The following is a 24,972-nucleotide window of genomic DNA, read 5'->3' on the forward strand; positions in this document are numbered from 1 at the left end:
GAAATTCAAATCTCGGGCTTCATTTGCAACTCTGGTTGCCTACATTAACCACCCTAGTTTGAACTACGGTGGTAGTGTAGACATACCCTTAGGGTATGTCTACACTACAAAGTTAATTCAAACTAACGGACGTTAGTTCGAATTAACTTTGATAGGCGCTACACTAGCGCTCCGCTAGTTCGAACTTAATTTGAACTAGCAGAGCGCTTAGTTCGAACTAGGTAAACCTCATTCTACGAGGACTAAGCCTAGTTCGAACTTACTAGTTCAAATTAAGGGGTGTGTAGCCCCTTAATTTGAACTAGTGGGAGGCTAACCCGCCCCAGCTTTCCCTGGTGGCCACTCTGGCCAACACCAGGGAAACTCGTATGCCCCCCTCCCGGCCCCGGACCCCTTAAAGGGCCATGGGCTGGCTACGATGCCCGTGCCAGGTGCAAGCCAGCCAGCACCCAGCTAGCAGACCCTGCACCTGGCATGGCTCGAGCCAGCCACCCGATGCCCCCCAGCCCTCTGCCTCTTCCCGGGACCAGGCTGGCAGCTCCCGGGAGCTTGCCTGGGACCGCAAGAGGCGGGCACCCGCCTGGTCTAGTGCGGACATCGTGGACCTCGTCCACGACCTCCGCACTAGGCACAGGAAAGTGGCCGTCTAGGACAGGAGAGCTGCCAGCCTGGCCACCCAGGAGCAGGTGTGCATGAAAATCAAGGTGGTCCACTGAGACCCCCGACCCTGAGCCCTGAGCTTACAATGGCCGTCCTGGGTCAGACCAAAGGTCCATCTAGCCCAGTAGCCTGTCTGCCGACAGCGGCCAACCCTAGGGACCCTGAAGGGGATGGACCGAAGACAGTGACCAAGCCATTTGTCTCGTGCCATCCCTCTCCAGCCTTCCACAAACTTTGGACAGGGACACCACTCCTACCCCCTGGTTAATACCACTCCATGGACCCAACCTCCATGACTTGATCTCACTTCTCTTTAAACTCTGTTCTAGTTCTAGCCTTCACAGCCTCCTGCAGCAAGGAGTTCCACAGGTTGACTCTTTGCTTTGTGAAGAACAACTTTCTGTTACTAGTTTGAAGCCTGCTACCATTCCTTTCCTTTGGTGTCCTCTAGTCCTTCTATTATGGGAACTAATGAAGAACTTTTCTTTATGCACCCTCTCCACACCACTCATGCTTTTATAGACCTCTATCCTATCCCCCCTCAGTCTCCTCTTTTCTAAACTGAAAAATCCCAGTCTCTTTAGCCTCTCTTCATATGGGACCTCTTCCAAACCTCTGATCATTTTAGTTGCCCTCCCCTCTCCCACCCTCTCTCTTCCCCTCTCCCACCTCCTTTTCCCAGTCTCCCCGAGTTTTGTTCAATAAAGAGAGATTCTATTTTTGACCACACGTTTTCTTTATTTTGTACATCAGGAAGGGGGGCTAGGGAAGGGTAAGTGGAAGGAGGTGAGGGAGGAATGGGGTATGAGCCCCCGATGGGGAGGACTGGGCTGGCTCTGCGGGCTTCTGGGGGTGGAAGCTCTCCTGCAGCCCCCCAATTACCGCCTCTCCCCAGATGGCAGCCTGTGGCAAGTGCAGCCAGTCTGATGGCCGAGTGCTGTGATGTGCCCAGTGTGGGCACTCAGGGCACTCCAAGCCAGGACTGCTTTGCAAGCGGGGAACCCCTGAGAACTGTCTGTCCCAGATGGGGGTCGGGTCCCTTTAAGCACAGCCCTCGGCTAGCCTGAAGCAGCAGCTCCACGCTCTAAGTCCTCATCTGATGCCCTGCCGGCACTTCTTCCGGCCATCCTTAACCCCGGTTCAGGGTCCACTTAATGTGGACATGCTAGTTCGAATTAGCAAAATGCTAATTCGAACTAGTTTTTTAGTCTGGATGCGTTAGTTCGAATTAGCTTAGTTCGCACTAAGTTAGTTCGAATTAGCGCTGTAGTGTAGACATACCCTTAGGCTGTGTCCAGACTCAGGGTTTTTTTTCGGGAAAAGTAGCCTTTTTCCGAAAAAACTTCACCTGCGTCTAGACTGCAGCCGCGTTCTTTCGAAATTAAATCGAAAGAACGCGGCTTTTCTTTCGAAGGCGGTAAACCTCATTTCACGAGGAAGAACGCCTTCTTTCGAAAGTGCTTCTTTCGAAAGAAGGCGTTCTTGAATGTAAATAGGGCTTCTTCGAAAGAGAACATCCAGACTCACTGGGTGCTTTCTTTCGAAAAAGCGGCTTGCTCTTTCGAAAGAGGCTTGCAGTCTAGACATAGCCTTAGAGACTCACACACACACACACACACACACACACACACACACACACACACACACACACACACACACACACACAGTATCATAAGCTTTCATGGGCAAAATCTACTCCCTTTGTGAAGCTCAGTCTAAAAATTTAGTTATTTATGTTTTCTTCTTCTTGTTGCATTTATTATACAGTGATAAGTCTTCTCCTCTTTGGGTCAACCACTGCATCTCCCTTTTGTTTTTCTTCTTTTCTCTTCCTGTTGTCTCTGTGTTTCTCCCCTGCCCTGCCTTTGTGAATCTACTCTGTTTTCCTTTCTGCATTTTCTTCCCTTCAGCAATGCCCAATTTCCAAACCAGTAGGCTTTGTTGTCATCTTTATCCTCATTCCTTCCAACAAAATGTTCAGCAATTAAAACATTTAATGAGGGCATCAAAGTATAAATTGGACTGTAATAATTGATCCAGGGTCAGAGGCATTCACATCTCTGATGACTGTTTCATACTTTCCGCAAATTCAGGCAGACATCATGGCATCTTTAATATTTGGTTCACATTTGGAAGATTATCTCTGTCAATAGTGTTGGCCATTTTCTTAAAAAATAAATACTTCAATTCTTGAGCATCTGTGTCATGACGGCCACATAAATGCAAAACACTGGCTAGATATGGCTTGTGGGCTGAATGTTTGACATCCCTGCCTAAGCCGTTCCATTAGTCAGAACCTTTACATAATTGGAATCGCATTTCCAATGAGTCATTTATCTTAATTTGACCAAATATTGTTTTATAGCTGCGCATGGAGGGCAGGTCAAGACTGTCAATTTTATAGTTAATACAGAGTCCCCTATTAAGACTAATTTGGTATGACAAAACTCCCTACACATGGAAAAAGTACAATTAGTGACAGACTATGTCTACACTACAGATTTTACAGTAGCACAGTTGCACCACTGTAAGGTCTTCTGCGTAGCCACTCGATGGCGACAGAAGAATGATTTCCTGTCTGCATAATTAAACCATCCCCAATATGTGGTGTGTTTTTCTCCCCCTACACTCAACCGACAGAAGTGCTAGTGTAGACATCAGATTGACGCCCTGTTGTTAATTATGTTGTAAATCAAAGGGTTCTTGGGACAACTTTTTTGGTGGCCTCAGCTTGCAGCCACCAACTCTTCCTGTGGCCGCTCTCAAACTCTTCTCTAAAATACTCAATTAACCCCTGGATGCAGGACCAGGGGGAAGCAGCAGAGAGCTGGTGTCTTAAGTCCTGTGGTCAGTGCCCAAAGCCCTGTGGCAGGGGCATGGAGCCTGCAAACAGACCTCAAAGCCTGAGCTCAACCACCCCAGGAAACCAAGGAGCTCACTGGCTGCCTGCTCCTCCAGCACTGTGCCCCAGGTGTCTTGAGAGGCGGGCGGGCCCAGTCCTTGCTGCCAGTCCCAACAACCAACACTGAGGCAGTGCCTCCAAGAACAACGGGGAGGGGAAGGGGCTGGACTGCTACTTTGCCCCTCCCCCATCACAGCCCAAGAGGCTGTGGCCACAAGAAAAGCCCCTGGAGGCCATATTTGAGAAATGCTGCTTTAAATAGTTATACTCTAGGTTCAGTAGGATAAACTGCTAAGCTTGGAGACATTGACCTTTATTTAAAAGTAACAGAACAGTTGCCAAAGTGAGGAATGAGAGGTTCAATGTCTTTATGGTTCCCATATGTCCTGCAGGCAAACATGTCTGACTCCTGCACACAACATCGTGTGCATTACCGTCAAGTGAACAAAATACTATAAAAGGGTGTAATCAATATTTGGGACACCAGGGATACCTCCTTGTTATGTGTGCTGTTACTTGAGATCTATTGCAGCAATTCTGATTAAAGCGGCCCAAAGACTAGGCCCAGAGCCAAAGAGGGTCATAAGCATCTAAACCCCTTATCTAGGTGCTACTGTAATCCACAAAACACCTTCTCAGTTGCAGCCTAAACCTGTAGGCACCTAAACTCACTTGGTGCCTAAATGTCTGCTGTAAAGGATTTTTAGGTGCCTACATTTCTGCCTCAGCCAGGAACAAGAATACATATACATGCCCAAGCTCCCATGTGATCCTCACCTATCTCAGTGGGACCCCATCTGGTAGGTGTGGTCTGAGTACACATAGCTCTGCTGAGGGAGAAAGAACTTATGCATATCAGTGTCGTATCAGTGTCACAGGACGTAAGCCCTTCTGTGTATTCACGCTGGAGTAATTTTGACTGTACTTCCTGCAGTAGCCCGCAGACCAAGTTTCACCCATCTTTGTCTTTAGAAAATAAGATAAATAATACCCTGCACTTAAATGGCATTTTTCATTAGTAGGTCTCAATGTACTTTGTCAAAAAGGTCAGTATTATTATCCTCATTTTACAAACACAGAGTCTGAGATACAGTGAAGTGAAATGAGTTGCACAGGGTTACCTAGGAGGCCCGTGGCAGATCTCCTAAGCCCCAGTCCAATGCTCTATCCACTAGGCAACACCTCTAGCCTAAAATGACCGTTACTCTAAGATATTCTTCATTTAAAGAATGGAATGTACTATCTTTAATTACATACAAAATTTTATGTACTTAACGGAAAAAAGGAATAGAATTTTTCAGTAATGGAAAACGGAAAAAAACAGCAAGCAAATGGTCTGGTAGCACTTTATAGACTAACAAAACATTAGATGGTATCATGAGCTTTCGTGGGCACAACCCACTTCTTCAGATGACTGGAGAGAGACTGGGAATCAAATTTTAGTTGCATTTTCACAGGGCTATGTCTACACTATGGACCTTACAGTGACACAGCATCATCACTGCTGCTGTGCATCTGTAATGTCTCCCGTGTAGCCACTCTATGCCAGCAGGAGAGAGCTCTTCTGCTAGCATAATTAACCCCCAACAAAAGTGCTAGTGTAGAAATAGCCGTAGTTTTATGTGCAGATAGATACAGTATAGCAGCATGTTGTGGTGTGAAACAGCACTGTGTTTTACCTTTCATTTTCAAGTGTGTTTGTTTACTTTTCTTGGAAAGTGGGACAACAGCCCTTAAAGATGGAATTAGACATTCTGCTCTTCCATGGCTGTCTGTTATACATAGTAGCACTTTATGCATAGATGTAGACTGACTTCTATATTTGGAGGAATGGCTCCAATCAAGCCAATGGGGTTGCATATTGGGGAAGGGGAGAAATTCCGTGCTAACCCACGGGGGCACCATTTTAGATTTACAGGCTACTCCTATATCAAGAAAGTTAAAAAATATTACACCCATCCAATTCTGACACAGAATCATAGAATACTAGAACTAGAAGGGCCCTCGAGAGATCATTAAGTCCAGTCCCCTGCCCTCATGGCAGGACCAAGCACCTTCTAGAACATCCCTGACAGATGTCTATCTAACCTGCTCTTAAATATCTCCAGTGATGGAGATTCCATGATCTCCCTATGCAATTTATTTCAGTGTTTAACCACTCTGACAGTTAGGAAGTTTTTCCTAATGTCCACCTTAAACCTCCCTTGCTGCAATTTAAGCCCATTGCTTCTTGTCCTATCCTCAGAGAATAATTTATCTCCCTCTTTCTTGTAACACTCTTTTAGATACTTGAAAACTGCTATCATGTTTCCTTTCAGTCTTCTCTTTTCTAAACTAAACAAGCCCAATTCTCTTAGTATTCCCTCATAGCTCTTGTTTTCGAAGCTTTTAATAATTGTTGTTGCTCTTTCTGGACCTTCTCCAATTTTTCCACATCTTTCTTGAAATGTGGTGCCCAGAACTGGACACAATACTCCAGCTGAAGCCTAATCAGTGCAGAGTAGAGCGGAAGAATGACTTCTCGTGTTTGCTCACAACACACCTCTTAATGCATCCCAGAATCATGTTTGCTTTTTTTGCAACAGTGTCACATAGTTGGCCCATATTTAGCTTGTGGTCCACTATCACCCTTAGATCCCTTTCTGTAATACTCCTTCATAGACAATCAGTTCCATTCTGTATGTGTGAAACTGATTGTCACTTCCTAAGTGGAGTGCTTTGTGTCATCAGAAAACTTTAGTAACACCCTCCACTTCTTGTACCAAGGTCATTAATAAAAATGTAAAATAAGATTGGTCCAAAAACTGATGAGGAACTCCACTAGTAACCCTCCTCTAGCCTGACCTAATGTAGTCTCCCCTTCAGTGAGTTATCCACGTTTTAGTGCTCATCCCCATCGTCTCCAATTTAATTAATAATTTATCACTTGGAACTGTATCCAATGCCTTACTGACATCCCGGTAGATTATATCTACTAGATTTCCTTTGGTCTACAAAAATCAGTTATCTTCTTAAAAAATATTCACAACTTTGTTACTATGTCTTGATTCCAACAATTGAAATAACTGTAGGAAAATCTGTTTCCTATCATTTGGACTACTTACTTTTTGCAGTTTGCCAAAACAGATCATTTCACTTTAGGAAACATCCCAGCAGCCCTTTCTTATCTTAATTACCTGTTAATCCTTCTGCTTAGAAACAAAATTCTGACTCCCTGCCCCAGGGGCCCAAGCTGAGAGAAGTATCCTGTCTCCTCTCCTCTGCAGAACTCATTACATTGCACACTCAGGCTCCTTGCCTGCCTGAGGCTTGCAATTATGGAGGTGCAGTGCCCCTTTTAGCCCCCAAACTCCACTCAATTTTATGGGTAATAGTTTTATTTGCCCTGTTTTAGCACACTTGTTCACAAAAGGTATGTCTACACAGCAAAGTTATTTCAAAATAACAGCCGTTATTTTGAAATAACTTGACTAGTGTCTACACAGCCAAACCTTGAGTGCTTATTTTGAATTTGGTAAACCTCATTCCACAAGGAATAACACCAAATTCAAAATAGCTATTTCGAAATAAGTGCTGTATAGACACTTATATTGAAATAGGGGGCCTCCAGCCTCCCCAGGGTGTCCTGGTGGCCACTTCAGCCTCAACCAAGAACACTCCACTCCCTCCCCACATCCATTGGAGCCCTTAAAGGAGTTGACTCTGGCCACAGTGCCTGTGCCAGCTCCAAGCCTGCCAGCCCAGAGCCAGCAGTCACTGCCGCTGACCCTGTGGCCCCAAAACATGAGTCGGCAAGCCACTGGCATCCAGCCCTCCACCGTTCCCCAGGAGCAGTCTGCCAGCTCCCAAGAGCCTGCCAGGGGCTAAAGAAGGCAGGCACCTTCCTGGTTCAGGGTGGAGATTATGGACCTTATTCATGTTTGGAGGAGATGCCCCCAACATTCATGATCTCCACACTAGATGGAGGAATGCAGCCGTCAATGGCAGGATAGCTGCCAGCCTGGCCACCAAAGGCCAAATGCGAACCCAGGAGCAGGTTTGCATGAAAATCAAGTTGGTCCAGTGAGACCCCCAACCCTGGGCCCCGAGCTTCCCCTCCCCTTTCTTCCTCTTGTTCCCCCTTCCAGCTTCCGCCTCCCAGGTTTCCCCGTCCCCTCTCCCATCCTCTTTTCTCCCCTCTCCCGCCTCCTTTCCCCAGTCTCACCTGAGTTTCATCCCCTCCTCCCCCAGTTTTGTTAAATAAAGAGAGTTTGTGTTCATGAAAATACATGTATTTTATTTGACATCAGGAAGGGGGGTTAGGGAGGGGTAAGTGGAAGGATGTGAGGGAGGAATGAGGCACAAGCCCCCAGTGGGGCAGACCAGGGAGGCTCTTAGTGCTCCTCAGGGTGGAAGCTCTTCCACAGGGCCTCCTGGATACTGATAGCCCTCCGATGGACCTTCCAGATGGCAGCCTGCAGAAAGTGCAGCTAGGCTCGCAGCAACATGTCCACGAGAAGCACCAGAGTGCCCAGGGGCAGCTCTGGCTTCATATTGCAGAGTCCTGTGGTGTCCAGCACGCAGGGACAAAATGCTTTGCTGTCCCTCAAGAGGTAGGCAAGCAAGCAGGGAAAGCTGAGAAACAGCTGTCCAGGGGGAGTCCCTTTAAGCACAAGCCTCAGATAGCCTCAGGCAACAGTCACACAAAGTAACTCCTGACCTGATGCCCTGCTGGACCTGGTTCCGGCCAGCCTTAAATGCGATTCAATGTCCACTCAGTGTTGATGCGCTATTTCGAAATAGCAAAACGCTATTTCAAAATTTATTTTGTGTGTAGACATGTTATTTCAAAATAACTTTTTTAGAATTAACTATATTGAAATAAGATATTTTGAAATAACACTGTAGTGTAGACATAGCCAAAGCACTAATAATGCTTTACCTCTGCATTAATGAGGTTACATGTCACAACAATACACACAATTATCAGCAACTGATGAGATTAAGAATAATAATGAGCTAATCTATGCTACTGGCCTCCTGAGATAGTCACAGGAGGTAAGTGCAGACTTTGATGCATGGTGTATGCACGTGCGGGGAAACTGCTACATATAGACTCATTTGGTCTGATTCTGCTCTCACTTACATCTGTGTAAATCCAAAGTAATTCCATTTAAATATAAAAAGCTAACCTATGTAAAACCAGCACAAGGGACATCAGAATCAGGCCCAAAGAATTTTCTTTTACAAAACTGTAACAGTAGTAGTTTATGATATAATGAAGACATGCTTGATTCAACTAGCTAATGGAATTAAGAATAACACAATGCACTGCTCTTTCATGTGCGTGCCTTCCAGAGTTAGACACTGAGCCTGGGATAATTCCCTCCACAATTTTTCCAGCTGGATCAGATAGTTCACCTAAAACCTAGCTCCCCCCTCTCTGAAGATAAACGAAATGGCCACTGCTGACCTTCCTGAGCACCAAGGTTAGGAACAATCAATCAGTGACAAAGTTAAAAATGTTCCGTGACTTGCTGGATGTGACAAATATAATTTGAAACCAGTGACTAGCAATCTCAAAACTTCCATGAATATGCGTATAGAGCAAAAGAGTTAGCATACACATTAGATAAAATTTTTCTGACCCCAAAAATAAAATTCAAAGAAGCTGACTGAACTAGAACAACAGTTAATTTACACTCATTTTTTACTGACTTTGTAACCATGTTGTGGCCTGGGAAGCACTCTACAATATTTGTGTCCACACTGAAGATGGCAGCAAACCATACCTAGGCTGCTGTCCAAGTCTGAAACATGGCAGCCTTCCTGACAGAAACTCATAACTCTTCTGTTTTGCCATGCCAGTGGGACTTCCCACAATTGTGCCTGTGTGAGTAGGATGGCAGGCCCACCTTTCTCCTTTCTGTAGAGGAAGAACTCCCAGTATTCCATGTTCTGCTAGTACCACTCTAGGTGCGGTCTGTCTCCGCTGGGTGTTCTCCTCTGCTGAGGCACTAAAAGACAGCTCCCCAGCTTGTCCCTGAGTACATTTATACAAACATAGGTAACACGGTGGGTACAGGCACACAAATATGGGCGGAACATGATTGTGTATTGATGAAAAATGCTGCATGGACTCAACCTTTGTTTATTGTAACAAGATCAGATGAGCATAGCATGACTGTTTACTACAAAACTACAGCACACTTAGGTTATAGCCATAACTTTCAGGTAGGCTCAGGGTTAGAGAAAGTTGTCTTCTATGCCAAAAAAGAGACATTATATCTGTGGTGCTCTTAACATTCCATTTATGATCTTCCTATATCACATATTTAAAAAAAATTGTTTGAAATTAGTCATTCCACTTTGTTGTGGATTAGTGTATTTAAACATCATAGTTGTCAACTGGTCTCAAGGATGTCTTGCATTTAGTCCAAATGCTGCTGTTGGTATTCATCATTTACCTTGTATAATCAGGGCAGATCATCCATGGCATGCTTTTTGTAGGATGAGCTTTTGAATTTTTATAAAAGACCCATTATCATAATCACAAACCAGGCATGCTCACATGCACCAGGTTTTAGGGTTCACTCAATGATTTATTCCATGGATCAAAAGTCAGAGTGCATTGGCCAAATTTTCATTTACCGTCAGCTAAGAATCTGTCCCCTTGTTTCGGGACACATTACCTGTCTGAGACCTACATTGTATCCGCTTGGGAGTGAAGGAATAGAATTTGAAATATTAAACAATGTACACCTGAATAATGGCTAGTGGCTGCCATATTTGACAATGTTGTTGTATTCACACATGGTTAATTAGCTGAATAGAGGAACACTGATGAGGGGTAAAAATGGTCATACACAAACATAATCAGTGCATGTTGATAAGGATAACTACAGCCAATGTGTAACCATTTACTGTTCTTAAAGGACAGCATTATTTTAGATCTGTGGACCTCAAAGTAGAATATTAGAGAAATGCGTAGGGCTGAAAAGGACCACAAAAGGTCATCATGTCCAGCTCCCTGCACTCAGGTAGGATAAAGTAAACCTAGACCATACGTGCAAGGTGTTTGTCTAATCTGCTCTTAAAACCCTTCAGTTATGGGACTCCACAACCTCCTTTGGAAGCCTATTCCAGAGCTTAATTACCCTTCTAGTTAGAAAGTTTTTCTAATATCTTCTAATCTAAATCTCCTTGCTTCAGATTAAGCCCTTTACTTTGTGACCTGCTCTTATTAGACAAGGAGAACAACTGACCATGGCCTTTTTATAACAGCCCTTAGCATACTGGAAGACTGTTATCAGGTCCCCCTCACTCTGCTAGTCTCAAAACTAAACTATCCAGTTCTTTTAATCTTTTCCTAGGTCAGGTTTTCTAAAACTTTTATCATTTTTGTTGCTCTCCTCTAGACTCTCTCCAGTTTGTCCACATCTCTGCTAAAGTGTGGCAGCCAGAACTGGACACAAGTACTCCATCTGAGGCCTCACCAGTGTTGAATAGGACAGTTACCTACATTGTCTTAATATACAACACTGCTGAGATTACACCCCAGAATTATATTAGGCTTTTTTGCAACTGCATCACATAGTTGACTTGTATTCAGTTTCGATCCATTATAGCCCCTCCCCCCCCCTTTTAGCAGTGCTATCACCTAGCCCAGGGATGGGCAAACTACAGACTATGGGCTGCATCCAGCTGACTGGACCTTTTAATCTGACGAGATTCCACTGGGGAGCTGGATTGGGAGCTTGCCCCACTCTGGTGCTCCAGCTGGGGAGCAGGGTTGGCAGCTTGTCTTGCCCTGCTCTGCATGTGCAGCAGCTTTTGAAAGTAGGGGCAGCTAGGAGGCTCTGCACGCTGTTCCCGCCCCACGCACCAGCTCTGCAGCTCCCATTGGCTGGGAAATCCTAAATCCCTCTCCCTGCACCACCAGCTGGAGCCCTCACCCACGTGCGCCCAATCCCTTGCCCTACCCAAGAGCCTCTCCCGCTCTCTCAAATCCTCAGTCCCAGCCCAGAACACCCTCTTACAGCCTGAACTAGGGATGCTAAAAAGCAGTTTAATAGGCAGCCATGGAACCATTAAAAATCTTAGCAGTTACTGGTTACACGTCGGGTTGCCAGGTGTCCCGTATGGTACCAGACAATCTGGTATTTGCACACTCTGTCCGGTAAAAAAAATCAGAAAATACTGGACATGGGCAATGTCTGGTATTTTCTGATTTTTCTGGCTGCACACTGGACGGAAGCCTGGCGTGGGGAGCAGCTGGGAGTCCCAGCTGGGAGGCGAGGCCAAGATTGCCGTGGAGCCGTCAGTCGGTTGAGTGTGAGGAGGAGGGGAAGCCTCCTCCTCGCTCGTGCATCGCCGGAAGCCTGCGCGGGACAGGCAGCAAGTGCCCAGGTCAGTCCTGTACTCCGCCGGCCAATTTGCTCACCCCCCTCCTTTCCAGCCGGCCGGTTCTCTCCCACTTCCTCTCCTGATCTTCCCTGGGCAGCCCCCCTGCACTCCTCCCAGCTCTGCTTCCCGCTGGCCCATTCCTCTTCCTGATCTCCCTGGCCAGCGCCGCTGCACCTCTCCCCACCCCTGCCAACTCTGCTTCCCGCTTCCCCTTCCTCCCGGCCAGTGCCGCTGCACGCCCCCCGCCAGCTCTGCTTCCTGCCCCCTCTTCCTCCCGGCCACCCTCGTGGCCCCTGATCCCCCCAGCTGTGCTTCCCGCTCCTCCTTACTCCTGGCCATCCCCGCCCCCTCCCATCTGGTCTCCCCTCCCCCGATATCCCGTGGCCAGCCCCGTTCCGCCCAACCCCACCTCCCCCCACGACAGCCCTGTTTCCCATTGGCCCCCCATCTCCTCCGGCCAGCCCCGGCTAGCTGTTTCCAGGCCCCCCACCTCCTGGCCAGTCCCCCCCCCCATGAAGCGTGTCCTTTTTTTTTTCAAATGACTACCTGGTAACCCCTATCAGTGATCCAGGTTCTTGGAGTCTTTTTTTTTTGTTGTTCAACAACTTTGGCCTCCCCCTCCTTTTTTTTCCCTTCAACAAAATTTGTTCCCGTTTTTTTTTGTGGGGGAGAGGGAGGTGTTCGGTATTTTTGTTTCAGCCATCTGGCAACCCTAGTTACATGCTGCAGGCTCTGCAGAGTAAAACTTATATCACAAAGCCCACAGCACAGCCAGCTCCCTGGGAACAGAGGCAGAAGCATAGGGTGGCAGCCAGCTCCCTGGGAGCAGGGTCGGGAGCCGGAGTGTAACCATTACGGTAAGCAAGAAGCTCATGCTTAAATGATTATACTATTACATCCCTATCCTGAACCCCTCATTTCTGGCCCCACCCCAGAGCCTGCACTCTCAACCAGAGCCCTCATCCCTACCCCCAATTTTGTGAGCATTCATGGCCCTTCATACAGTTTCCATGCTGAAATGTGGCCAAAAAGATTGCCCACGCTTGGCTTAGCCAGTTCTTCCTCATTTTGTAATTGGACATAAGTGCAATACTTTGCACGTGTTATTGTAGTTCATGTTGATTTCAGACCAATTTTTTAGTTTAAGCTCATTTTGAATTCTAATCCTGTCCTACAAAGTGCTTGCAACCCCTACCAACTTGGTACCACCCACTATTTTTATAACCAGGCTTTCTACTCCATTACCCAAATCATAAACGAAAATACCGAACACAGGTTGGACCTCCCTCGTCTGTCACCCTCCAGACCTGACTGGTCCCAAACAAGGGGATTTGCCAGACCAGGAGAGGTCTCTCCCAACATGGCCCATGCTGTCCTGCTGCCCCGGCTAGGGCTCCAGCTTAGCCACGCTTCTGTCAGCCCGGATGTGGCTGACGATGGGGTCAGAGCTCCATAGCTGGGGATAGAGCTCCCTGGCTGCCGCTGCCATCCCTAAACTCTTGCGGTTGCCACTGCCGTCCTAAGCTCCCTGGCTGGAGCCAGAGTTCCATGGCTGCCACTGCCGGGCTTCACTACCGCCTGGCCACAGAGGCCAGAATTTCCTGCTGTGCCGCCTGCCCCTCTGTGCCTTGGCTCCTACCTGAGTCTCTGCGCCCCCCTGCCACTCCTGCCCTGCGGCCCCAACCTCCCTATGCCTGGGCTGTGTGGTCCAGGAACACCCATGGTCCCACTGGACCACAGATTTTGACCACAGAGAGTCCCAGTAAAGGGAGGTACAACCTGTAGCACTGGATCCAGGACTGACTGGTGCGTGGCTAGATATGCCCTTCTAGTATGACAGTGAAAGATACCTACTCTTTGAGTAAGGTCTTTCAGTCAATTTAGCACCCACCTTATAGTTATGGATCTTTGGAAAAGACATGCATGTGCCATTAGTCAAACTCATTTACATACTACTTTCTACTGCACATTCATGATGAAATTCACTGGCACATGCCTTATTTATCACTCAGGACCCACACAAGGCCTCAAAATATCTGATATGGCATTCAGGTGGTGAATAGGACTTGCGTGGGCCCTGTGCCATGGGTAAATATCATCCTTGGATGTTCCTCATCAGACAAAGAATATTTCACCTATCCCACATTTCTGACAAATGCACCTCTTTTGGAAAAACTGCACAGGCCTTCTTTCCTTCTTAATATCGCCCTTTTTGATTTGTATTCTCCCAAAGTTACACAAAGAGAGCTCTAGCATATGTAACTCTTCTCTAGTACCCCCTTTCGCAGACTAATAAACCAGGGTGGACGGTGTTATCTTTCTAACGAGAAAAACCAAAATATTTCTATAAAATTACTGAAATATAAACAAGTGTTTGATCATGACAAGCAAACAACAATGGACATACACTTTAGAAAACTCTATAAAAAGAACAAACTATGTTACCTGTATTACCATTCAAACCAAAATTACTGGCCTTAGTAAGTATGTACAAAGTCACGCATGCAAATGATGGATACTTCCTCTCTATTGTCTCTCTATCCTGATCTATATAAAAGAGAGGAATGTGGAAAAGGAGAAATATGTGTAAAATACTGGAAGTAAATATGAACAGTCATCCCGGCTCAGATCATTGGTCCATCTAGCCCAGTGTCTTGTCTCCAGTGGCCAGTAACAGAGTGTCAGGAGAGTGTAGAGAACAGAGCAACATGACTGACTGCTAAATCCACCCTATCTTCCCCTCCTGGCTTCTGGCAGTTAGATGTGTAGGGTTACCTGAGCATGGGATTACATCCCTGACCAACCTAACAGCCATTGATGGAACAATCCTCCGTGAATTTATCTAGTTCGTTTTTTTCCAACGATTTAGTCACAATCTCTTTTCCTAGTTTTACTATGATCATGAGCAATAACAGCAGAAAAACATAAACTAGAATCCATAAGATCATGATTTATCATTCAACTTTGAAATAATATGCATATTTTAATCTTGTCCACTTCAAAAAAAAATCCCTCTGCCCATATATTATGTTTTCCAATCAGTGTATGATGCATCATACCAAATCCAATTAAAATCAATAGACAAAAGATTTACATGTGGTGATTGTACAAGTATTACAGCTCTGTTCCAGCAAAAACATTTGCACATGGCTAACTTTATGCCCTCTTCAATGGAGTTGAGACCTGATTAGGTAGTCTGGGAGACTGGATGTTCAGAGGATGTTATTTTCAATGCGGGTGGAAATAATTTCTTTTGGAGCTTTCATTTTTTGGATACTGATCCAATGCAATGTTTGTTATTATAATGATAGCAGAATGTCAGCACATTTTATAAATAGAAAAACATCTGAGAGACAAATTTATTTTGAGAAGCAGAGATAAGCAAAGCAAAGATATGGTTCAAAATCTGTTTTTATTTATTTATTTATTTATTTATTTAAAATGAATATTTAATCTGGTAGCATAAAACCATTTGAGAATGACTTCTCATAGTTCAAATATTTGTTTTAAAAAAATAATCCAAAACACTTCCATATCAAAGGCTTGTTTTGGAGTTTAAACATCAGGATGTCAATTCTGTTTCAACTTGCGGATTACTTCAATCACAGAGAACTGGCTGAGGCTGAAATGTAAGAATGTATGTTTCTTTTAGAACACTGAAAAAGATTTGAATAGAAGTACTGTGCTGCTGGCTGATTATGTGTATGTATGTTGTTGAGAATCCAAACTTTTTACACTCTTCTCTGAATTCAATCTGGGCTTAAAGTTTTTGGAGATTTGCTGATCACTAATAAATATCAGTCTATGCTTCAAAACAAACTTTTGGCTCTTTAGAGGAGAGATCTTCAAGAGCACAAAAGGCAGCCAAGTGTTTAACTCCTGCTGATTTTCAATAGGAGTTGAGCCATTTGTACCATTGAAAACCTGCCAGGTGGTCTTTCACACTGAAATGTGTGAAAAATGAGCAAACCCCCTCCATTATACCGTTCTGTGGCTGAGTTGTTAGCTGGGGAGGGAGCAATGAAGGAACAGAAAGGGAAACATTCTGTTTGGATAATCACACACCTGCATGGATACAGAGAGGAAGAGAGGAGTATGCTGTGGCTGAAGAGGATGGTGCAGGTGTTTGGACCATAGAATACCTAAGGGGTGGGGATACTTTACCTTGCATGACGTACCAGGTTAGTTGCATAGAATATGAGAGACTTCAACTATGGTGTTAGGAAACCTAAGAGGACTCTGGCAATGCAGACACACAGAAAAAGTTTCCTTGGTGTTCAGGGGCTCCAAACAATGCTTAATCAAGAGAGAGGAGCTTTCAGCATGAATGCCAGCAGCTTGTGATGGGCAGCAGGTACAAACTGAGACAAACCTCCCAATGATTCCCATTGCTGTCATGTTAACCATATGTAAAGCATTACCAATTTTTCCTTCTGTTCTATGTGCTGAGAGTCAAAGTACTGGAGATTAGCAAATGAAAGTTAAATAAAATAACAATATTAGGCAAAGGGCAGCAAAAGATATTGTGAGCTAACTTTCTTTACAGAGAATGAGTTTTCCTACAGACCTTACAAAAAATGTGTAAAACTGAAGCAACGGCAATACAAAAAAAATGAGGCTATGTCAATCTACGTAGTAAAAATAATTTTTGAGTAATAGAACAGAAATACCACTGTTTGGTACCGCACATGGGAATACCTAGGCTGGAATGAGGCAAGGGCTATTTTAGTTTGGGCAAAATGTTAGGCATTGGGATAATGAATAAAACATATTAACATAGAAAACCATACAGTAAACTGCTCTTAATGTTGAATAACTTCATAAAAACAGGAGACAGAGTAAATTTAGTGATGAGGAAACCTCAGGTTCAGAGAACAACTTGGGTAATTACCTAGAATGTCCAAATGAAGGGCAACTCCCCAAACCTGTCATGGACTTCTGATCCTACACAATCACCCTTGCTCCCACAGGCCTAGTCTCAGACTCTCTTCCTTTGACCCTTCCAGCACCTAGTGTGTCCTCTTCATAGAAAAAGTCCAATTGCCTGAAGATGGCAGGTCAACACATATATCACAGTTTTCTCCCCTTTTGAGAATTGCCTCTCACTTTAGGTCCAAAATGAGCTACAGTTCATACAAATTTAGTGTCTCATTTTACTTTTGCAAATTATTTACAACAGGGTCACGACACTGATGTTATGACTGGTGTTATTTACATTAAAGGAAGGAACCCCACAGCATTTACATTTCTTACATAAATAATTTTCTATGCCTCTCTTTTTGAGGCTTAGTCACACACTTCATCCTTGGGCTAGGTCAGGTTGGGAGAGATGGGTCTGCTCCCCTCTCTGGTATTTCAGACATATCCCTGTCCTCCAGAAGTGTATTATAACACATGGGACCCTCTCTTGATCACACATAGATCTGAGAAGACAAGCCTAATTGGTTTCAGCTGACCCTCTTAAGCACATGAGACAGGCTCAGTCAATGAGCAAATATGAATACATACCATCTAAACTCACATTCTGCCGAGGAACCAACCCATTTCAAAATGCACCATAATTCTGTCTCCAAATGTTCAGATTCTAGAAAATTATTTTTAAAACAAAAGATTCATGCCCAACTTTGATTAATTTATTCATGGACATTGAACATTTTTGTATAAAATGGGAAAATTGACAGGAGATCAAAACCAGGTATGTTCAGACAATGTTTAGTTTTGCCTCAGAGGTTGTATTCCTAGGTTGATGCCTATCTCTGTGCTAACTCAGAACAATGAGCCATCTCTCTGGTAAGTTTTATTCAGGATAAGGAGAAATGTATTGGAGTAGACGGTATTCTTGATTCCTGACCTTTTATAGGGGAAAACACAGTTCTTGCTACAGTACTACTGGCTTTGGATCTCACCACAGTTTGTTGGGAATCAAATCAATTAATTAGGGAGCAGGGAGATGAGAGAAGCAGAAAAATCAATTGGGGACAGAATTCAGTTGGATCACTTTGGATTGAGAGGGCAGAGCAGGGACTGAGGGGTTCAGAGGATGGATTGATGAAGAACAGAATGGACATTTGTGGGCAAAAGAAGCATTGGGTCTAAACAGGGTGGGTTGGGTGGAGGACCATCTGGGAACTGATGGGGGGGAGGGTATGAGAAGGCAAAGCATGTATTCAGGGATGTATTGGGGGCAGAAGTTGGATCATGGGAAAAAAACTGTTCAGGGCCAGACCATTCACTACAGAAATGAATGGAAAGGGTATGTATTGTGGGCAGAGTAGCAATTGTAGAGGCTGAGGGGGCAGAGGATGGATTATTTAAATTGGTGTTGAAGTTAGCTTGGGGGCAGAGGACTGGGCTGGTAAAGAATGAGAAAGAAATGGAAGATGAAGTCAAGAAAAAGGTGGGCGCATAAGCAAAGGCAGGGGGAAAAAGCAAAAATTATGAGGGAAGCATAGGAGAGAAATCAGAATACAAGGTTGAAATGGGATCAGGAAGACACAACATGAGGGAACAGTAAACAGACGGAGTGGAAGCAAGGGAAAACAAACCTTGGAAGGGTAAAAGTATGCAGACATGAAGATTGGGGGAAAGTAGGAATGAATGAGATGGAAGGAGAAGGAGAAGATGCATAAGTACAGAAACTCGAGGAGAAACATATTTCGAGGGAAGATAAAATTCTCCTTAGGAAAAAGAGAGATGGAAAAGAGACAGGCTGATAGAAAAGGAAAGAAAGCTGAGTGAAAAGAATAAAAACGAGGAAGACACAGTAAGAGTCTAATTTTTATTGATTTATGACAAAGATTGGTGGAAAAATATTCAACAAAGTCAAACATTTGTGTATACTGTACCTTTGAGTGTGGAATTAATAGTACTTGGGAGAGCTGTTCAGGAACTTGATTTGGGACGCTAATGTTCCTGTATGTAAAACTAACGTTGACACAGGGTTTTAAAAGAATATAATTTTTTTGTGTCCGATGGAAAATATGATGAGTGATTTTAGAGCCTGGGATATTTTTCAGCATGATTACATTTTAACACAATGCAGTTAACACTCACAGTTTACTTCAGAGATCCAGAGAAATGGCAGGTAGACTACTTGTTTATTCAAATCTTGGTCTAAAATCTTCTGAAGTGCAGGAAATTGCACTTAGTATTTCAGACTGTGCTGGGAAGGGCCACATGAACTTCCACTGCTCTTCTAATTTTTTTTTACCCAGTCCATAGCCTCTCTGATTTTGTTTAGTTACACACAGGCTTGAGCATCTGTAGACCTTTATGCTTTCATAGTCTGTCCTTGTCCCTCTCACCTTCAAAAACAGCCAATTCCTACCCCATTTTCCTACCCCACATTTGCCTTCTCCTGCTCACAATGCTCAAGTTAATCTGGACACCAACATAATTCACCATTTTTTTTGTCTTGGTTTCCCTCTCCTATCTCTAGCTGCTTCTTCCAGATGTTAACAAGGCCACAAGTTTTCCTGCTCCCTCTCTCCCAGTCCAAACTCTAACTGGCTGCTACTTAAGAGAAAGTTCTCTGATCTGACAGTTTGTTTTATTAGTTCTGTCTGGCCACTCTGCTAAAATGTCATGTTCTAGGCTTTGAACTGCCACGTGAACTAGCTTCTCCTCTGAGCCTAAGGAAGTCTGAGAAGTTGCATAATTATGAACATAGTTGCTAGATTAGTAGAGAGTCCTTGACCTGCTGAGACTGCAAAGAATGTTTTGACAAAGGAGAGGCTGATAGAGGACTGTGAATGTTGGCACTGCACTCATCTGTATTTTATCAAACCTAGCAAAATGGTTCATCAGTTTACAGATGGCTAAAAGTTCAGGCCATTCTTGTATCTGTTTTTTCCATGCCTATTTGAAAGTCTTAGTGCACAGTTAGATCAGAAGCTAAATATAAGTCAGTGGAACATTTATTGCCTCTTTCCCCATATTTGGCAATGTCTGACATCCCACAATTATTTTACATGGATGCTTTTTTCAGTGAACTTGGCTGTTTAAAAGAGCTGAATCTTCTTGAACAAATTGCAAAGTTTTTCTAAAGGAATAACAGACTGCCTTTTTGAATTAGAAAGACCAACATTTAAAATTTCATTTCAGTTGTCAATGAATGATATAACATGTCAACTGTCTCATGAGCACTGCTTATTTGTAATGGTTTGAGATGTAACACACAGTGCTTTTGATGAAGTTGATATACTTTTAAAGATCAGGAATAACTAAATTACACTTATTAGTTATGGTGATTCTAGGTATTTTAATATAGCATTTTGGCCTGGGACCAGATCACAAACACCCCAAAACTTTGGTTGGGAAGGCTATGATGAATCAAAATCTGGATCTCTGCTTTGTAGCTCATGCCCACTTATATAATTTGTTTAATATAATTATGAAGAATTTGATTTGTCATTGCATACTTCTGGAGGCTAAAAGTGGACAGGCCCTGATTCAGCAAATTATTATGCCAGTATCAAACTTTAAACATTTAAGTAATCTTATTTCTATTTACCAAAGCATTTATGTATATGCTTAAGTGTGTTGATGAATTGGGACCATAACGTTTAAATTATTCAGATATACTCTGTTCCCACTTATATTCAGGTAACTCATGGAAGCTGCTGGGGTTGTCCAGATGTAACAGAGCAGAATTTAGTTAATTGATTTTTTCAAAAAAGATGTTTTTGTTTTGCAATGAACACCTTTAACTAAGAGCTGTGTAAAATTTCCCAAGTTTGCTTCACAAAATATTCACAGTGAAAATAAAAGACTGTTGCAAAAATTCCCATATTTAGATCAATGGCTCAGACAGCATCTCATCTGTGCTATATAAGGGCTTGTTTACACTACTGTGGTAAATCCGTCTAACTTGCGCAACTTCAGTTACATGAATAATGTAACTGAAATCCATTTTGTTGTATCCACTTACTGTGGAGGCTACACTTCACTCTGTCAATGGGAGAATGTCTCCTGTTGACTTCCCTTATGCTTCTTCAGGAGGTGGAGTACACAGATTGATGGGAGAATGCTTTCCCATCTATTTAGCATGTCTTCAGCAAAGCAGGTAAATTGACACTTGCTGCATCAAATGCTGCAGTGCCGATCTATCATGATGTGTAGGCATACTGTAAGATTCCAATCTATGCAGCTCTTCCTGCCCCTAAAATCTCATTCTGATACGGTGAAAGTTGAACCTACCCTTTTAGGACCAGGTGGAGAGGCTCCTGCTGTATTTCTCACTAGTACTGAAGCTCACCAAGTAGCATATCTCAGAAGCCTGTTTCTTTCAATGACTTTATGTGATTTTTGCTTTGTTTTAATAAGCAATTAATGAATCCTATTGGTGGTAAATATGCCTGCCCACAACAAAAAAGCCATTATCACAATCAAGACTTAGTGAGGCAAAGGATTCAATAAATACAGAAACTGAGCTATCCTTTCTGCACTGTAGGTTGTTCATTGTTGGAAGGGATGCAGGCTGACATGAGGTAAATAATGAAGAGAAGGATGTGCCAATATTACATTAAAAATAGTGCAGAATTCATTGAATACTTTGTTTTGCAAATATATTGCCTGAATTATCCAACTGGCTGTATAACTGAGCAAATCATCTAAAACATTCAGTGAATAACTGAACACATATTGTAAGATTTTATGACTACAGTAGTTGAGAAATATTTTTTGACCAGCTGCAAGTTGATCATAATGGTGGCATCTGTATAACATCAAGGTTTGTATCATATGTAAGTTTTTTTCCCCTGTCAACTCTTTGCTTGTAGTCATGAGATCATGGATTCATAGATTCCAAAGCCATAAGGGAGCACTGTGACAATCTATTCTGATCACTTTCTTGTATATTACAACCAACAGAAGTTGTCCAAAATAATTTTGGGAATATATTTTAACATTCAATCTTGATTTAAAAACTGTCAGGGATGGAGAATTCACCATAACCTTTAGTAAATTGTTCCAGTGTTTAATTCCCCCACTGTTAAAAAATTATACCTTATTTCCCATCTGAATTTCTCTAGCCTCAATTCCTTGTCATTGGATTGTGTTATATTTATACCCTTTTCTGCTAGATTGAGGAGGCCATTTTTAAATATTTGTTCTCTGTGTAGATACTCACAGACTGTAATCCAGTCACCTCTTAACTTTCTTTCTCTTTGTTAAACTAACTGATTGAGCTCTTTGAGCATGCTTTCTAACCCTTTACTCATTCTTATGGATATCTGAAACTCTAATTTATCAAAATTCTTCTTGAATTGTGGGCACCAGAACTAGACACAGTATTCCACCAAAGTCAAAATACAAAGGTAAAATAACTTCTCTGCTCCTATTTGAGATTGTTCTATTTATACATCCCAGGATCATGTTAACTCATTTGGCAACAATGTTATTCTGGGAGCCCATGTTCAGCCAAGAAAAGCTACAACAGTAAACCTCAGACCAGAAGTCCTATATTTTCTGAAGGTCAAGTTAATCTACAGTCTGATCCAGTCTGATCAGAAATATCTCCATTGACTACAATCAAACATTGGAGTGTACCTCTAGCTCTCACAAAATACAGGACTATGTAGCACTTTAAAGACTAACAAGATGGTTTATTAGATGATGAGCTTTTGTGGGCCAGACCCACTTCCTCAGATCAAATAGTGGAAGAAAATAGTCACCACCGTATATACCAAAGGATACAATTAAAAATTTAATTGTATCCTTTGGTATATACGGTGGTGACTGTTTTCTTCCACTATTTGATCTGAGGAAGTGGGTCTGGCCCACAAAAGCTCATCATCTAATAAACCATCTTGTTAGTCTTTAAAGTGCTACATAGTCCTGTATTTTGTTTCAGCTACACCAGACTAACATGGCTACATTTCTATCACTTTTCTAGATCTCAGTTACTTTAAGGGAGACTTTGTCTTTAACTGTGCACACGTGAAATATTCAATAAAATCTGTGCAGAATCTTTCAATGTTTTGCTTCATTTTGCTGTCAGAAGAAAAAAAATTGTGTTTCCAACTGTCCATTTGATTAAACTAGTTCTCATGAAAAATTATTTAGCCCCTGCTCTAAATGTGTCTTGTATGTCCATGTCTCATTTTTAGGAGTTTATATTAATCCATGCAAAGCATATGTAGGATTCAAGTGAAATGGGCCATTAGATGCTGACAGTTTTTAGAGTTTAATTCCTTGCTAGAAAAATCACTCCTAAAACAGTAGTAATACACTTGAATTAAAAAATAATGTTTGTCTACAGTGTTTGGCAATAAAGAGGAGTTCTGAAGTAAAACTGTATTATCTCACCCACCTTAGCTCTCAAATATCCTGGGACCAACTTGCTACAAAAACACTGAATGCAAACTCACCATAGTTAACTTTGACCCCCACCCCCGTAAGAAGTGCAGATCACAGCATTTCATTGCCAATGAATTAAAGATTTGGAAGGCTGTCCTCAGGCAATGGGAGTTTTGATCCCTTAATGTAGCTAACATTTCATATTTCAAAGTCACTCCATGCAAAATACTTTCATTTCTATGGATGGACTTTCAGATTTAATTTCTGCAGTGAATATTCTCTGTATAACATACACAGAAAAACAGGATATTTTGCATAATCTCCTTAGTTTGATCAAGGTATTTTTCCATTATATAAAGTTAAACATAAGAAAACAAGGCAGATGGCTAGCCTCCCTGTGATTCAAAATATTTCATTTTAATCATGTTACATTTTATTTTAATTTAATGATTTGAAAATCAGATTTACATGTGCCTCTGATGTGACACTTGAGGGTCTGCTTTCTGTTTACTTACTTTTTACTAGTATGTTCTGCATCTAAATGGCTGCTTTATAGAACACACCATCTTTTAAATTAAACATGTCAGGAGCATACATATATTATATGCACCTCATAGTGGTCCTACTTTGAATGTAAAAGAACCCTACTGAAACATGTAACATCACTACATGATGTGTCTTAGTAACTGGAGATCTACTTATGCTGAAAAATTTGTAGTACTGCACACTGATTTTCAGCTGAGAAAGTTGTTATCAAGTCAATGCATGAGGTATTCTTCATAAATGAAAAATGTTGTGAACAAGAACATGTCAGACACCTGCAGCGTACAAAGTTTTTCCTACCATTTATGAACTAAACACAAATCAAACAGAATACACTTTCCAGCTATCTTTTTATGTCCACTAGTGAAGTCCTCTGCCTGTTCTGATTTAATGCCCCGTTTTCCCCAAAATGTGCCTCATTCAAAGACCCTTGAAGCCAATATGAGTCTTTCCACTGGCTTCGGATCAGACACAATCTGACTCTCCTGGTTTTGATACCCCAAAAATTGTGATGGGTGAGCAGAGTATAAAAATAGAGACAGAAATCACTACCAACCACCAGGTCTCATGGGATGGACTTTGTGATCTGTCAATACTTTAATCTTTTGCAGAGCTTGATGCTGAATGGTGTGAGCTGGCCTGGTCAGCAAAAGACAGAGCTCTGCAACTTAGCAGTGCCTATTACTACTTAAACTGCCCTGGCAAATTCACTTTTCAAGTGAAATGACACAAAGAAACTGTCTACTACTGCATTTATTCTCTAGACAGATTAATTAAAACATAAGGCCATGGTAAAACAACAGTACGTACTCAAAAGGAGTACAGTTATTGTTCTGTAAAGGAAAAATGCTCCTTTTATTTACCAAGGCAGCTGATATTTTAATTCACAAAAAGGAACAGTGCAAAGGTTTTCTTATAAAGCTGAGTATGAAAAACCATAAACAAATTTCCACAGTGAAGCTGCTGTTGGTTTTTCTTTTGTGCATAACATGCTTCACTAGCACGCCTCTACCACATGAGCACACTGTCATACCAAATGGTGCTACAGAACAAGGGAGTCTCTGTGGAGTTATTTTTTAAAATGTCCATAAGCACTGTTATTACAAACAGCCGATGAATTCATGATGAGGATGAGTACCCTGCAGTTCACAGTGAATGGGGTACTGGGATTCATGCAGTAATAT

The 24,972-nt window shown here is 42.7% G+C and overlaps 1 protein-coding gene across 3 annotated transcripts in view; it reads right to left on the bottom strand.

Moving 5' to 3' along the window:
• PTCHD1 (patched domain containing 1) overlaps positions 1–24,972 on the bottom strand; it is a 49,183-nt gene that overhangs the window by 5,772 nt on the left and 18,439 nt on the right. The gene's annotated exons all lie outside the window — the stretch shown is intronic.

Source organism: Pelodiscus sinensis, chromosome 1 (assembly GCF_049634645.1).
Source record: "Pelodiscus sinensis isolate JC-2024 chromosome 1, ASM4963464v1, whole genome shotgun sequence".
Classification (NCBI taxonomy): domain Eukaryota; kingdom Metazoa; phylum Chordata; order Testudines; family Trionychidae; genus Pelodiscus; species Pelodiscus sinensis.